Source organism: Lagopus muta, chromosome 7 (assembly GCF_023343835.1).
Source record: "Lagopus muta isolate bLagMut1 chromosome 7, bLagMut1 primary, whole genome shotgun sequence".
NCBI lineage: Eukaryota > Metazoa > Chordata > Aves > Galliformes > Phasianidae > Lagopus > Lagopus muta.
In genome coordinates, this window is record NC_064439.1 from 16275817 (window position 1) to 16287151 (window position 11335).

At 43.0% G+C, this 11335-nt stretch overlaps 1 long non-coding RNA gene across 1 annotated transcript; it reads right to left on the reverse strand.

Annotated features, from left to right (window-relative positions):
- On the reverse strand, positions 1–5085 carry LOC125696362 (uncharacterized). Its single transcript, XR_007378325.1, has 2 exons — positions 4898–5085; positions 1–708 (listed from the first exon to the last, which is right to left on the reverse strand). It is a non-coding gene; the product is annotated as an uncharacterized LOC125696362 (long non-coding RNA).
- Positions 5086–11335: the final 6250 nt, after the last annotated feature.

Consider the following 11335-nt stretch of genomic DNA (forward strand, 5'->3'; position numbering starts at 1 on the left):
GGCTACTCTGAAATCACTGACAATTGGTTCAACCAGGAAAGTGGGCATTGTGAGAAGACTTTTCCAGATGGCATCCTGAACAAAGGAGCAGTGCTGATGTAACTGACCAATAGAGGCACCATGCTGCTGAGTGGGGAAACACAGGCACATCTACAGCCATGGAGATACATCTGTCTGTTACTAAATCCCCAGCTGCAGTGGCACCCAGAATAACATCCAGGATACTCAGAAGCCACACATGAGCAGAGTTAATACTGGACAAATTCTTTGTGGAAAAAAAAAATATATATACCCATAATTTAACTTTCAATACGTTGTTATTTTAGGTCTTGGCAAAGGACAGTTAGGGGAAGCATCAATAGGCTTTCACTGTAAGGTGGAGTTTTATTACCAGTTTCCTTTACACAGCCATTTGTACCTTAAGGAAAGCAGAGATTATTTGCTTTTTGCTTGTAGAAGAATGCTATGAAACACCAGATAAGAAGTGAGGACTGGTGATCTCTCCTGATGCACTGGACACTGAAGGGCAAATTGCTGTATGCAGTGTGCCCACACATCTTCTGTGGGCATCCATCACACGTAGAGTATCTCTTCTCATTAGACAATTATGGCTAATAATTGTTCATCTTCATACGATAATGATTGCCACATGATTATTCAAGTGTTGAGGCTTGCAAGCAGATTTAGCTTCTTAGCTGGCTCCTTATTCTAATAATGAAGAGAAAAAAATGTCAATCATTCAGTTCACAGAATGGACCAAACAACTCAACATTTATGACAAAGAATAAAAAACATATGTCTAAGAAATTCATTTCTCATACTAGGAGCAGACTAATGCAATAGTTTCCATTTAAAATTACACACTTAACCAAATCCTTGTAATTTTCTTACAATTCTGTAGACCAACTCATGACCACTACAGAAGTATCCTTGTCTTCAGAGGGTTTACAGAAGGTTGTAATTAATTTAAAACCACTGTTTAAAAATTGAAGCATATGCTTTTTTTTTTTTTCCTTGCATCAGAATTTTAGAACTGGGAAATTGTTAAACATATGGTTCAATTTTTTTTCCACAGCATTTATATGTATGAAAGCCTCTTGATTACTAAATATTATTCTATATATACTAAATATAAATGCAGCTGTGTTTATTTCTTTTTTAAGCTACAACTCTCACAGTAGCTGCTAAGCTAAGAGTATGTAAAGCTCATTAGACAAATAATCCTTGTTCTTTCTTAACTCAGGCTCAGAAAAATGAAGAGATTTCTTTGTAGTCTTTGGAACCCATAAATGAGAATAAACCTATTGCACATTTTAAAGTTTTTTTTTCAAATCTATTTCTATAAAGAAAGAGAAAAACCAGCAGTTTAGCCAGTAGTCATGAAATGTCTCTGATATTGGAATTTGTGTAAATTCTAACAATCATGAATGCTATCTAAATAATAGGGTGTACAGGTGTACTCCACATCTTTGTGTACAGAAAGGCACAAGCTCACACTGCATAGGCTAATGCGTACTTCAAGTCTGTCATCATGGCCATTCATATCATCTTCATCCCCCTGCTTTAAAGGTCCCAGGCACATTCCACAGAGAGCTCTTCTAATAGGAAACATCAGCTGGGGACAGCGAAGGAAAGACAGTGCAGCATTTGACTCTTGCAGTTGTCCTTCAACTTTTCAACAAATGCTTAATTTCCATGTATGTCACAGAATAGCTTAGGTTGGAAGGAACTGTGAAGATCATGGAGCTTCAATCTCCTGCTGTAGGCAAGGCTCCCACCCAGCTGCCCACTGCCCCAACCAACCCAGCCTTGAGAGCTTCTAGGTATGGGACATTCACAGCTTCTCTTGGGCAGTCTGTGCCTGTGTTTCACATCTCAGCATATGTATACATTGTGAACCAGTTTTGCAGCCCCTTTCCCTTCCATGTGTGTGCCCAAAATGTCTTTGCAGCTTGGTTCTGAAGTGGCCAAACCATCTGTGCGTGGCTGGCTGGTCCTCTCCATTAGCACAGGGTCTGGAGAGAGCATTGCCCTTCCCCCTTTCAAAATGCAGCTCATTGTTACCCCCCCAAAAGCATTATTATATCCAACCAGCCTCAGTGGGAACAGGAGCAAACAGCAAAGATTCCCAGTGGGCACTGGCTTCAGCATGGTCAGGACTTCAACCACCAGCTGAACTGCACAGAAACACCTCCAATACCTGCAACTATTTTCTTTTTAAATAGTATTCTGGCACACACTCTCTCAATACGGAGGCAAGCAGGAGCCCCTGGAAGCCCTGTGCTAAGGCTGTCCTCAGCAGAGACTGAGTTGGAAGCAGCGGGCTGTGAGCAGGCCTCACCTCCTGCTGCTGCCACAGCAGCTGTACCTACACCTGCCTTGGCTTTTCAACCTCCCCCCTCACACACAGTCTTAGTTTGTGCTAGAAAAGGGCTGAAACGTGAAAGCACCAGGAAGCTCTCTGCTCTCCATTGCTGCTCACCAAAAGCAGCCCTCCTACGCTCCAGCCATTCCTTTTAGCAAGCAATTAATTCCTGCAGTGCAAAGGCTTGACTTCAAATCCTGCCCCAACCTCTCTGGCTCACCCTTCGCCAAACCAGCCCAGTTACCTGTGCTTTGAACTTCTCTTTTTTAAGCTACATGATCTAAAAATGTCTTCTATACAAGAGTAAATGTTCCCAGGCAGGTTAACTACAAAGCACAGCCAAGGTTTCTTCTCTTCGCAGCTCTGCAGATTTAATTCCACGCTGCTATTCATCTCTGATGTGTGCCTCTCCGATAAGAACATTATAAACATATGACAGTAAAATTGGATGAAGACAAAGTGTGATATGGGTCTGAACATGAGAGGGAAAGAAATTAAAAAATAAATGAGGTACTGACTAGAGAGAGATTAATGTACTAGAAATGCTGTGAGAAAATAAGATGAGAGGAATTATTTTTGTAATGAATTTATGAATATTGGATATTAGAATGCTCAAATTAAAATATGTGGCTAGTAAAAATATTAAGAATCATTGTCATCATTTTTAAAATGCCATTTAATGGTATCAGCATTTTTCTCCAGCTGGCTGGTAATGGAGGGTAAAGCACAGCCCGGCTGCTTCTGCTGAGCTATTAGCCAGTTTAACAATTTAATTGCACCATTCTGGGACAGCTTGTCTCTTTTTAAAAGTAATGACATCCAGGGTAAAAAATAAAACAAAACATTTCAGGTTGTTAAAATCAGCCACTGGGAGAGAAATTACAAGGTCCCCTGCATACAGCTGAGGTACAGAGAAATTACAGAAGAGTCTCACAGAGAAATCCATCTCCTGAATGGCAGCCGTATCTTTCATGGCAGTTCCCCCAGTCCTCTGGTTGGATCCTGGAGGACTGGAGTTGTCTTCTTTTGTTTTGTGGAGCTCTGTGTTGTTGGTGCCTGATGTCTACAGCATCTTCCTGCCCTTTCTCCCATTGCATTCTGGTTTCTATTAAGCAGCCAAAGCTGTCACTCCCGGGAAGCAGGATTTTTGGAAGAGCAAGATCACAGCCATGTGATACAGCAAACAGCCATCTACTGTGAAAACACTGTCCTTAGTATGGAGAAAACCTGACCAAGTTTACAATGGAGTGAGGCTGCCAGGGAGAGCCTTCCACCCTGATAATGAATGGGAGTTTTTCTGCTGACTGCTCCAGGGCCAGGATCTCACCCAGCAGCTGAGGTGCAAGCTCTGCTGCCGTGGCCAGGACACAGCTGCCAGGCAGCCTCAGGCAGCTGCTGCCACAAGTCAGAATATTTCAGTTTCTCATGTAAATAACAAGTCTTAACTCAGATCCTCCCCCCCCCCCCTTTTTTTTTTTTTATTTCTTTTTAAATTGAAATTCTTGCAGTCAATAAAAATTGCACATCTTCCATGTCAAGGATCTGCAGTTGATCTATAGATTTAAAATATTCAGCTTACTGCAATGGCTGTGATTTCATTCTTTCTGCATAAATTCAAGTTTTGCCCTTGGCTGCAAGAAGCCAAAGATTTACTTTAGTGTCAAACCACTTTCTGTGCACCTAACTGTTCTGTTTCTCTATTTTGGTGACTGCAAGGGCATCTTTTCTTATGAGTGCCTTGAAGCACCCTTTTCTCTATCAGCAGTATGAGAAACATGGGCATTCAAGCAGTTACATTTACAAAAGCTGGAGTTCCCACATTGGAATGCTCAAACCACAGCTGGTTGAACTCTGGTAGTTGGCTGCTTTATACCTAAAGTGCTGCATGCAGCTGGAAGACTTTTGGACACCACTACAGGTGCACACAAGATAGGGCACCTGGCTCAACAGCAGCCTCCTGTGCTCTCTAAGGGTGCCCAAGAGGAGTGGCAGCATCATGCTGGTCCTTCCCTGCTTCAGAGCACCACTGGAGAGCAAAGATGTCCCCACAAACAGCAACTGCTGTGCTTAAGAGTGTGTGGCACCCATCATTTTGTCCACTTGCTGTCATGGGCAAAACTATGCAGAAAGAGTGTGTTGGTGTGTTTTGTTGCAGGTAATGCATGACTCACAGCCCATGTTCCCATTGACAGTCAGTGCAAGGTGCTAGATATTCCCAAAAGGAAGTACAACACTAATTTTAACAGCAGCATTTTGTTGATCAGAAATTACATTTTTTTTTCTTTGCTTCCATGATAAAAACCTAAAATGTCCAGTATTTCTCTTCCAAATCTCTTTGCTCTCTTCATTCTTACATCTTTCTTTCTCCCTCTCCATTATTGAAGGTGAAAGTGCTTTCCCTGTTTGTCACACTACAGAAGATGCCTTCTAGTGTATAATCAATAGATATCAAGATGTTATAATCACAATATAATCAAGAGAGTTAAGCAAAGTAGACAACAATAACAAAAGAGAATAAGTGGAAGAGCTTACCCTTCAGCTGAGCTCACCATAAAACACCAAGAGAGGTGATCTCCAGAAGAGATCCTTCCACTCTGGCAGCCAGCTCTTAAATAGGTCTAGGAGAGGTGCAGCCAGGCTCCACCCCTTCTGGCAGCACAGGTGAATTGCCTTCAGCTGTGCTCCTCTGGCTGACTCATGGCTCCCCTCAGGTGATCAATCAGAGGTTCAGGCCGTGACTCAGCAGTTCCCATACATCCAGTCTCTGGTAATTGTTCACATTGCCTCACGCACACAACCTGAATACTTACCCTTGTAGGCCTAGAACCAGTCTGCTCACCTTGGAGAGATCTGTAATGTTCTGGCAGCACCTCACCTCTCTAGAAAGCAGATGAATATGTAATGCTGGCTGCTGCAGGCTGCGGGGTGTGAGGCTGTGGTGAGACCAGTGGTCTCCATGGGGTTTGTGTGCTGGGCTCTGCCTTGCCCCATGGCTCAACCAATTTGTTAGGAGCCATAAATAGCATCCAAACAGACAGGAGTTAGTTCAGGCAGCCCCGGCATCCTTAAGTGGTGTGGTTCTTAAACTCAGTCCATCCCCATTTGCGGTCAATGGGAATTCTGCCATGGACTCAGTCAGAGGTTGGATCCAACACAACTTGTGTGGAGGTTGTGGGATGTACAGCTCCCTTCTTCCAGCATGGATCTGTTTGTAACTAAGGCCACTGGAATACTTTATCAGCTGCTCACCACAGCACCTGGTCATTTTTCAAGATGGGTCAGAGTGTGTGAGGTCACCCAACTGGAAAGATGAGTTGGAATCACCACCAGCCCAACATCTGTAGGTCATCGGGGACCAGCTCAGGAGCTTTCTGAAGGCCAGCACTCATGGGAGCTTGTTGGCCACATCCACATCCTAAGCACCTGGACCAGATATCTTTGGGGTACCATGGGGTAGTCTTGAGGCCTAAATATTATTTTTTCCTCACTTGATCTAAAGTGCAGGAATTGTCATAGAATCGTTAAGGCTGGAGAAGACCACTAAGATCATCTAGTCCAGTCATCAACTCATTACCACCGTGCCCATGGACACTAACCATGTCCCTCAGTGCCTCTCAGTTGTGAGAGAACTCAGTTGAAGCATGCAGAATGCCTTTACACACAGCACAGGGCTGTTTTTTGTGTATGTGAAGGAGAGCAGGAATATTTTTGAAGCTGCTTGGGCCCATGTGATGCGGAAAAAAGTCAAACCTGGTGCAGGCTGCATCTGTGCTGTCTGTTTGGATCAGGCTCTGTGGTGACCTTTTGTGTCAAACCTGACTGGTCCATTGAAAAGGATTAGGTGGTTCACTCTAAAAACAAGCCTGGGAGCAAGGGAGATTACTGACAGTGTGGAAAAAAAGCCAGACTATCTGTGTGGGAGATAGCAAAGCTAGTGATCAATAGCTACAATTTATTTGAGATTCCTACCAGAGTTATTGCACAGAAATAACTTTCAAGAATGATAGTAAGTCATTAATTTCAACTTCATTGCAATTGAGGCATCCAATCACTGAAAGGCTTTTGAGTTTGATTATTTTTATCTTTTTTATCTTTTTTCATGACTGTTGCTAAAGAAAAGAAGAAAAGTGATTGCAAATAGTCGTCTGTGGCAGGCTTTCAAAAATAAAAGGCAGTTTGTTTCAGAAGCAATGGCTAAGGAAGAGCAGTGCCTACCGTTTGGTTTGCCAGCGTCTTACCAACAAGATGTGCTTTGCTCGGTGATGTTCCTGCAGATACAACTCACAAAAACATGACACTGTGAATTAAGAAAAATGGCAAAGGGGGCAATGAACCAACACAAATTGAACATATTATGCACAAACAAGGCACCAACTACAGTGTTTGCCCCAACCGATGCTTTTAAGCAATGCTGTTAAATCTGCATATTATTTTGTATTTCACTTCCATGTATTTCTTTCAGTTACTGGCATCTACTGAAATTTTAATAAATGTGAAATTTAAATAGGCAAGTCTTCTTGGTTGTGCGTGGAAAATGTCTCTGCAGGAAGCAGTAGCACAGCTCATTTTTATTGAAGGTGAATGGACAGAGTGAGATGCAGAGGTCCTTGTGATATTTCATAACTCTGCCATTTATCATTGCCTATTGGATACTAATTCCTGAGGCAATGTCTGTAGACTGCTAGCAGGAAATGATTATATTTTTATCCAAAGTTTCACTATAGAAAATAACCCGACGGTGATCTTGCAGTCTAAAAATTCCTACTGAAGCTTCTTTCCAGATTTGTCACACATCTGCCTGATAGTAAGAGCTTACCTAAGGCACTCTGCATGTTATTAATATCATCCTTATCAACTCTCATCACTATCACTATTAACATGATTTAATTCTAGTTCTTGCAAACTGGATGTAGACAGAATTTTCCAGAGAAGCTGCCCAAATATGATGCAAGAACCAAAGGTATAGGAAGCCCACAGCAGGGGAGTGGAGCTGGATGCTCTTTAATATCCTTTCCAACCTAAGCCATTCTATCATTCTATGATCCTAAAAAAAGATGGAGAATGTAGATGGAAATAAATCCATGACTGGCTTGGATCTGTTCTGCTCCCAGACAGGACCTCAGTGCCCACTGCAGGAGGAAGATGCAATATCCCATTCCATCCAGGAAAGATAGCTCTATTAGTCTGGGCACCGGGCATACTCTATGCAAGAGCTGAGCAGAAGCATTGCCTTGATTTCTTAGAGCTTTTTGCAGCTGAGAGGAGTTGTCAGACACCTTGGTGGGAGTCCTGTATATGAACACTAGTGAAAGGGAATGGAGCAGCTCTGGATTTTCTCTGAAAACTTTGTATTTTGTTTCCTTGTTCTCTCCTGATCAGAAGGAAAGAGTGGTGGAAGAGAAAAGCTTTTATGTGAGACAAAGTCCTGAGGCAAGCTGTATGCATCAAGCTTCTGCCACGCTTTCAGATCTCATTGTAAGAGCAGTTGCCTCTGACAGAGTGACAGCATTAACTGGCAGAAAGCTTGGGCTTCAGCTGGGTGCCAATGTACTGCAAACAGCAGTGGTTCATCTGAATGGGGAAATTAGCTGGATCAGCTTTTGCAGAGTAAGCCATTTGGCAAGGATCATTGTGGAGCAGCTTCCCATGTTGGGCATTGCCTCTGCACAGGAGGGTTCACCTGGGGAGTTCTGTTGGCAGTCCCCTGCTGCACTGCCTCATTGCCCTTTATAGCCTGTCTTTAAAAACCTGTGGTCTGCAGCTCCCTATTATAAGACAAACCATTTCCTTTTAATTTCTTAGAACAGAAAAGCATTTTTACATCAAGTCCCAAACATCTGTTCTTTCTCCCAGAACTATTTTAATTATTGGAACAGAGATGGATGGGTAGGAAAATAGATGTCTATATTGCAGGAAGAACAGAAGTGGGAGAAAATGGAAATGTATGGGATCACATAAAACAATAATAGTATCTTGGTAATGGGGCCAATTATGGATAGCTGTTCTCATACTCCCTGTCCGGCATGCTAGTTTAATGTCTGTTGTGCAGAGTGTAACTTCTGGCTGTCACACATGTAAAATCTCCTATGATCACAGTGCCCAGGCCAGGCCAAGTGCCTGTATTACACCAGTCACTGCTTGTAATGCAAAATGCAGTGTTTTAGAAGGAACCATTGCCCAGTTGTAGAATTTTCAAACTCTTCAAGTTTGTGAGTCTTTAAAATCTCTCTGTGGGCTGTGAGGACCCCCTTAGAAATCTCATACACTGCAGAGCAGTATACAGAATCAGAACCACAGAATCATGAAGGTTGGAAAAGACCACTAAGATCATCTGGCCAACTCATCAGCACCACACATGAACTTGTTCTCCCTGGTTATCCGTCATAGACCTCTGAGAAATCATCCATGTGGCTTTAAGGTCACAGACTGAGAATGAGTGGTTGTGAGAGCTGGGATTAAACCATCTGGGTTCCTATCATGGAACTTAGATGTCTGAAAGCATTTGAAAGATGTGGCACTAGGCATTAGGGGTATTTGTTGTGGAGAGGTGAGATCATTGGAGTTTTCTACCCTAGCTCAACTCATGACTTTTCTGGGACCTAAGTAAACAGCCTTTGATCTTCTCTTGCAGTGTGAACTTACGTAACAGATTTTTCATCCTTCTTCCTAATGCAAGAATTTCAAGGTACATAGGCTTTTATTCTAACACACACAAAAAAAGAAGCACACAATCCTTTTTTCTCTGACTGTAATCTCAGACCCAATTTCTTGCTCCACAGTACACTGTAAAATCTATACACCTGCCCCCTTCAGTGCCATAATGAACAGTGCCACGACCCACAGCTGTTCTGTCTTCCCAGTGAGCAGCAAAACCAGCTCTGTAATTCTTCCAGCTGCAGAACCTGGCTTTCCCCTAATGGTCAAATTGGTCCCTTTACTTAGGCTGGTCAGGTAGAAAACAGATAATTGTAGACACTGTAAGTCCAAGACATTAGCACATTACAGACAGTATCCTGTGGATTTCTATGGGAATCAGTTCCCACTTAGGATGATTTTCTGCTTGTCAGTTAGCCTATCTAAGTCAGATAGAGGATTTACCACTACTTGAGTTCTGTCATGCTTTGTTTCTTCCTTAACCGTGCTGGAATATGAGTTTTAAACAATTAAATTGGTATTTAAATTCGCCTTTCTTGGAGCTATGTCTGCAGGGAAGGTAAAGGCTTCTCTCTAGGTTCCTTGTGAAGGCTGTTTATGGAGGACCCGGCAGCATTCACAAGGAGCCACAGTCATAGAGGTTGGAGGGCCAACCATTGGCCATGTCCTTAGATGGTCCAGGAAAGCCTCACCCATCTGCCTCTCTGGTACTCTGACCAATGTGGCTCCAGGGCTGGGGTTTTGCAGGAGAGCCCATCTATATTTGCTGCTTCTGCATTAGCTTCTCAGTAGGTATTAGTTACTGTCACTTCTATAGGCAAATGCATTATCAAGAAATCCCTTTAAAATAATATCTTGCTGTTCTTCATAGCTACAGACTTCATCACCATGAGCCAGTTCTTGTGCAAAAAGCTCCTCTAGACTCTTCCTTCTTACTCTTCATCATTTCAGCAGCACTTCTTGGATAGAGTTTTAACTTGCAGGCTGCATTTTTAAAGAAGGTCTCATCAAGTTTTAAAGATGGATGAGATATTCATATACATCCTCACTGTGGGAAAGGAGCAAGAGGAATGAGAGGGGCAGGAGAAGGTGAAGGATGTCTGGTGTTGAGAGGCAGATGCAGCACAGTGAGGTGGTGGGGTGGTTGGAGCGATGGCTGAGCGAGTGACGGGTCCTGCAACTTTGTGTGGATGCTCAGCAGCACAGGAAGTGGCCAATGGCAGACACAAGCTTGCTGTGAGGTACACTTCCACGAGGTTGGTCATCTCTTTTAGATCTGTATTTCTCTCTGTGCAGAATGCTTTTCTAGGGGTTTAGTGGTAAAGAGCAGGGAAACAGCTAAGCAGCTTTAGTTCTGCTGTGAGAACTGAAAAGGGAGCAGTCTTAGTGGAGAGTTGTTACCTTACAGGAACTCTTTCTTGCTCACCAACCTTCCTGCCTACCCCAGGAATTGCCAGGAAGTCCCTAATTGGCACAGGCACATCTCACAGGGATGTGTCACACAGCTTGGGGTGCAAAGGGCTTACAGCAAAAGCCAGGCTTTATGCACACACGTGAGAGTAGGCAAAAATGGTAACAGTGCTTCCTGTCCCAACACCAACCAAAGAGCTTATCAGGGCAAGCAGAGCATCCACCACCCAGTGTTTCTCACTCTGTATCTCCTTACAGAGCTTCTAGCCGAGCCAGGTACTGTGAGCAGGCACTCATCTCAAACTCTGCTGCAGACTTACAGAAATAGCAAACAAAATCTCATGTTGAACATAAACATCCTAATGCTGTATTTTAAAAGCATCATTTTCTTTTCTTTCTCTGTATCTATTGTAGTCTGTGCAGCTCTCCAGATGGGGGAAGGAAAATAGGGCAGACAGGTGGCAGATTTTGGAAGAATGAGGCCTTGGGCCAGGGGAGACATGGGGACTCAAATCTTAACTTTTCCATCAGTTGTTTTGTCTTTATTTCATGGCCCTCTTAAAATGTTGCCATTGTATAGCTCATGTTGCCCTGGAAAGCGCCCTGACTGCTTTCACTGCTGTGCTGCAGGCTGATTATGGTCGATGGTTAATTTGGGGATAAGTGCTCGTAGAATGAAAAGACAAAACAAAGCATAAAAAATTATTGAGCTTGTCTGGGGAGAATAAGGCAACTAAATCCATCTTATAAAGATAAGGTAGAGGAGTAGCAGATGGCAGATTTACACTCTTATGCTGATTCTGAGAATAGCCTCAAAAAGGGTCTGGTGATGAAACTGTTTTTATGTTACAGTAATTAACAGAATGCATTTGCTGCGAAAAAAGAATCCAGGGACACAGAAAGGGG